The sequence below is a fragment of the Asparagus officinalis genome, chromosome 1 (genome assembly GCF_001876935.1).
Source record: "Asparagus officinalis chromosome 1, Aspof.V1, whole genome shotgun sequence".
NCBI classification, from domain to species: domain Eukaryota; kingdom Viridiplantae; phylum Streptophyta; class Magnoliopsida; order Asparagales; family Asparagaceae; genus Asparagus; species Asparagus officinalis.
In genome coordinates, this window is record NC_033794.1 from 51,941,937 (window position 1) to 51,947,936 (window position 6,000).

Sequence of the window (6,000 nt, forward strand, 5' to 3'; positions counted from 1 at the left end):
CCTCATTTCATAATATGTGTTCATGTTGTAATCTCTCAATTTGGCAATATGCTGAAAGAGGAGATAAACCATGAGATATCCAAGACGAGGATAATGGGTCCTTCATACCACTGCTCTCTAGATAGAGAAAAATGTTTACTTGGAGACCATAATTCCTTAATCCTCCTCCATAACCATCGGAGCCTTACCCCAATGCCAAAAACTACCCTCCCTCTCCACCGGAATATACTCCATCACAAGTGTACTCATCCCGAGTACAAATCATTAGTCCCTCCATATTCGCCGGCATACCATATTCCATCAACTTTACTACATAATCCTTATTTAAACGCCATTAAATCCTTCTACCTTCAATCTTGCAATTTAGGTTAAGAAGTCGACAATAAGTTCCACAAGTGAATTTGGATAAAGGATAATGTTATAAACATATGTATATTGTTTTGGCACATCGATCATTTAACATCGTACCATGTTTATTTAATGGAAACATTCCTTTTTTTTCCTTCTTTGCACTTATCCATTTTTGTTCCTATATTGAATGTTATGTAATCTCTATTTGTGTTGTACTTGATAATTGTTAGACTAATGTTTTCTACTTGTGTTGTACTTGATGACTGTAAGACTAATATTCTCTATCTGTATTATACTTGATGATTGTAAGACTAATGTCCATTTAATCCTTTATTTTTGTTGCATGAATGATCTTGTTTTTCCTTTGTGATAATAGTATAATATTTCATTTGAAAGGAGGGCTTTTAGTGTAACTAATGAGGTTGATTGTTAAAACTGATGACATCAATGAAATGTTGCTAGAGATAAAATTTTCTTGGAGATTTTTAATAATGAACAACCAATTGACAAAGAAGATGGTCATGTGGCGACAGGGAGACCTGGTCAGGAAATTCACAGAAGAAGAGCAAGAAATCGAAGGAGGATGTTGGTGCTGAAAAGAGTTACAATAGTATACAAAAAGTAGCTGAGGATGATCTTTAGAATCTTTTGGTTGAGGTTTTGGGTCGAGAATGAACAAATTAACGATGTACACGTATTCCTAATTAATTGTCCAGATAATCTAAGGGGTTTACTTGGATGTTCAATGGAAAAGTGCAAGTGCCTCCATGAGGATGAACAGGGCATCTATGCCACCCCTGACTCCTTATTAGCTTGCTACCTACACATTTTAGCATTATGGTTTATATTTCTTGTTTTCTAAGTTGTCTTAGCTTTTGGAAGATGCATTTTGGGTACATGGTAGCAATAGTAAAGTGTGAGCTTGTCTTTCCCACTTTTTTATTATGGATGGCAATTGCAAACTTGGCTTTGCTAATTTTTGGATGCTTATGGCAAAACTTGGCTGGAAATTGGTGGTTGAATTTTGTTAAGAGCATGTGGTTATTGCATTGAAGTGTTTCATGTTTTGATAGGCTTTATATATTGGAAATGTAATGACTTTTATATTGCGACTTTTCATTAATTTTATATTGTGTGTATTGTGTTGATAAGATTGTGTGTTATTTTGATAAGCTCATGTTATATTATGTTGATATATTTATGTTAAATTATTTTAATAAGCTAGTTGATATTATGTGCTAAATTATTTCCTATGAAGTCTATGGATGTTATTTTGTTTTGAAAAGTAAGCTATTATAAGCTTTGTATATAAGGAATGATGTAATATGTTAATAATAATAATAGTTATTATTATTATTATTATAATGGACAACTAATTTCTAAGTATGGTATTTTTACCCTATTTTCTGATTTATTACTTGAAAAAAAGGTTTTAACAACATGTAAGTTTATTTATGTAAATTTATATATTCTCTTCCCTTCCCTTGCCTTTTCTTTATTTAAACTCCCAAACAAGTAGAATTAAGCACACATTTGTCCCCCTTACTAAACTCTCAAACAACATATTACAAGTTTCCTCCTTTCCTATATCTATCATTTCCCTATTTTATCTTCCACTTCCCTTCCCCTAGTAAACTCCCGAACATAGTGAAAGTGTCCTAAGTTTATGTAGTACCATTTGCTCCAAAAATTTGCAAGTAAAACGATATAGCAAAGCATAAACAAATTGATGACAGATGTTGCAATGACGTTTTCGATCTAAACTAGAGTATAAAGAAAGCCACAACATACCAGAGCTTAAACAAATTGATGACAGATGTTGCCATGATGTGTTCAATCTAAACCAGAGGAAAAAGAAAGTAGGCTGGTTAACATGAGGAAAGGTGAGTGAAGTACTTTGAAAACCCCTAATAACCAAAAATGAATCTTTATAACAGCACTAAAACCATGTTACATTTATCACCTAATAACTTAAGAAACAAAGATGGTTTATGAAAAACACACAAAAAAGTAGAGATAAATGTATATGCAAGCTTTAAATAATGTTGAAAGAGAATGCGAAAATATACACGAAGATACATTTTGTAACACTTGGAAAGTCGTCACACCCTGATGGAAGACAGATTTAGACATGAGCAATAAGAAGTGAGGCTTCAACTAAGCAGAGGCGATTAGTATTGTTGAAACCAGGCACACAATAGATAGAGTGGAGAGAGAAGATTTTTGAAGGCTTCTTGTCATCCCTATTCTAGCCCTAGGAGGAATGGAAATTAAATGCACAAAGTCAAGACCAAAATCAGAACCAGTCATGAGGGTCGCATCCGTGATAATTAAAAGAGTCCAGAAAAAACCTCGTCGTGAAAGATGTCAACATGATCCCACTCCACACTAGTAACCACAGCTACGGAAGGAGACAATCCAAGAAAGCAACAATCATATTCATCTGCCTGCATAGCAAAGAAATAGCAAAAGTATGTGTCCACTGGTTTTCAGAAAGAAGATCATCTAGATATTATAGCACTGGTCAACTAGTTGGAACACTTGGGCATCACAAAACGGTGCTTTTTAGTACAGTAGAACTAAAGAACATGAAAGAAGACAATAAATAATTAAGAAATTAAAAAAGTAACATCAATGAAAATAAAAGGTTTCTCATTTTAACTCTCAAGTTGAGGAATGTGAGGTTTAAGTAAACTTTCATGGAAGTACACGTCAAACAACAGAGATGTTACCCATATTAACAAAGTAGAATTTGCAGATGGCAGATCACCTTTTTCTGTCTAGGGTGGTGTAGGAAAACAAATTACCCAGGGGTTATGAAGTGTGTACAGACGAAGATAACACCTAAAGGATTACAATGAAAAGACTTTTTGTCCCACAAAAGTAATGGAAACATACCTCCAAGACAAAGTTTGGCCCGCTACCAGGAATTATATTCCCTTCTTTAAACTAAAAAAGGTAAATTACAGTTAGAATTAAGTCAAATCAAATAGTAGTAGTAGTAGTAGTAACATTAAAATAAATTCACACTGACTTGTTCATCCAATGAGACAAATGTGAGATGTGCACTTTTGTTAGAATGTCAACAAACAAACGAACATGTATTACCATCAACAGTCTCAAGTTATGATTTTATATTAGATTCCATAAAGGTAGAAATCTCATAAAGGAGAATAATAATTCAAACTACATAACTGCAACAAACAAATACTCTTTCTTATAAAAGAGTTACCCTCAATAAGCCTCATGTTTTCATTCTAAATTAAGGTACAAGGAACCTTGAAAACACAAAGGAAGTTCAATTAAGGACATGACAGGAGGTAGAGGCAGGTCTTACATGATCCAAAGGATACAAAACTACAGATACATATCCTATAGATATAATGTAAAAATTGTAATTCTACTCTCATACTGAAAGAAATTGAACACTAAAAAGTAGAAAGAAAACAAGAGGAAAAATAACTCCAACTAATCAAGATAACATATAGCTAGTAAGAACTAAGAAGTTAACAAACTACACATTTATCTAAATGGTAGAAGACGGAAATGTGAAAAGGAAAAGGCTTATTTGGATATGTAACTCATGTATATCTTAAGTTCATCTTAGGTTCTCAAAGAAAATTTGGATTTGTATGTTTCCTAAAATATATATAGGAACTCAGTCATGTTAGACCTTACGATCATTCTCTCCAAAGCTTTAATGGAACGACAGTTAAGGCGAACCATGGACCTGAGATGACTAAAATATCTGTTGACCAACATGTCTCTTCCATCTCGCTAAAGTAAACCAGCACTTCCTCTTTGCCCTTGTGCTATAAAACTCATGCACAAAAAGTGATGGCATACTGATGGAAGAAATATTGATAAGGGTGGAAAAGAGTATGCTAGAGCTTAAAACGAAAAAGGAATAGTGAAAAGGGAAAAATATCAACCATTGGAGATAAAGAAAGGTTCTAGACAGAAGGATGCGAGGCCCAAGGAAATGGAAAGAAGAAATAAGGGCTGCGAAAGCTTAAAAATGGGAATGGTGTTCTACCTGTTCTGATGGTAAAAGTGTAGGAGTTCAGCATTAACAGAATTATTTACTGCATTAGATGGTTAATCACCACAGTACTCAAAATAGGTGGGTCCACAAAAAAAATTTGTAGGGGACTATTATTTTAATTCTGGACTTAGATGAATATGCTGAAATGTAGCCATTTACATAAAATATGACTACCTATGAGGCTACGACTTTTTACCATATATTAAAAATGAGAATATACAATTATGAGGAAGTGCAGTCAATAATATGCTGAACTATATAAGTATATGTGATTCTTATCACATTTGAGTGGGGCTTGTATTTGAGTTTATGGAGCTTCTGCAACTCCTGGTAATCCTGGAATTTATTCGACAAATGTGCTGCCATTGCAGGATTGAATATGAACTATATCAGGTACTGGGGTGAAAAAACTCTTGAAACAAGTTACAGCTTTTTTCTTGATGACGATGAAGAAAACAATAAGAAAAAGGTGGTGCCACACCAAAAGAGAGAGCTTTTGGGATCACACAAATGTGCTGCAACTGCAGGATAGGATCTGAACTATAAGGCAATTTGCTACACATCAGGTACAAGAAAAGAAAGAAGTGTGGATCCTGTATTTACACATACAGCTACTTCAAAATATGCTGCTTCAGCTGCAGCAATAGGAGCTAAATTATAGCTGCTCATACATCAAAACTAAACAACCGGTAGAGAATTTCCCAGAATATCCGAGGTCTTATACAAACTATGCCATGCCATGCTTATTATTTCCATGCATGATGGATAACACACCTTCTGAAAGTGGATAAGTGATATAAGATTAGTTGTTCCTTCCGTAGCTTACTTTGTTCATACCATTCAAGGTAAGTGAAAATATTTGACATTTAACAAGTAACCCATACATCATCTAAAATAGCTTAGGACGGTACCAACTCGGTGAGTTGACGTAACTCAGCAGACAATTGTAAATTAGGTCACTTTATGGAGCTTTCTTAAAGTCGAGTTCTAACCCGGAGGTTATCCCAATTTCCTCAGCAGAAAAAGGTTGCAGTTTAAACTGGTGGTGATGATGATCAGATATTTAGTAGAGTGAAGTGTGAATTCATTAGACTTCTCTTAACAATACAAGAAATTATATAAACTAATCAAAATTAATAGTTGATACTTATAATATTAATTTCAAATATTAAAATTACTAAACTTATAAATTAAGAAGAGGTATATATTAACTATATTATAGTTCTTACATATGTATGAACAGTGTTTTAAATATCGGCTGAAATGTCGGACATGTCGGCCGATATATCGCATTGAGAGATCGAGCGACACGAATCAGGAGATTTTAAGTCGCATGTCATTTTTCAGGGAGATATCGGATATATCGGCGAAATATTGGCCATGTCGGCCGATTTTTCATGTTTTAAAAATCGGCCAATAAGCCCATTTATCGGTTCAAATGTGTGGGTTTGGTTTGGTTTGGGTTTGGTTTGGGTTCGAAACTCATTTGACCCTTTTATCGGATATAGGAGGTTCTTTTCGAACCCGATAGACACCACCCCGATCATAAGAAAGAAAAGAAAAACCCTAGGGCTCGCGATCTTCGTCGTTTTGCTTTCGTGGTC

General features: G+C 34.3%; 1 protein-coding gene across 1 annotated transcript in view; it reads right to left on the bottom strand.

The window, feature by feature from the left end:
• The window catches only part of LOC109824177 (UDP-N-acetylmuramate--L-alanine ligase-like), a 40,696-nt gene extending 37,400 nt beyond the window's left edge, over positions 1–3,296 (bottom strand). The window contains exons 1-2 of the mRNA XM_020390713.1: positions 3,250–3,296; positions 2,703–2,798 (exon numbers count right to left, since the gene is read on the bottom strand). The gene's annotated coding sequence lies outside the window, so the exon portion shown is untranslated. The remainder of the gene's footprint in view (positions 1–2,702; positions 2,799–3,249) is intronic.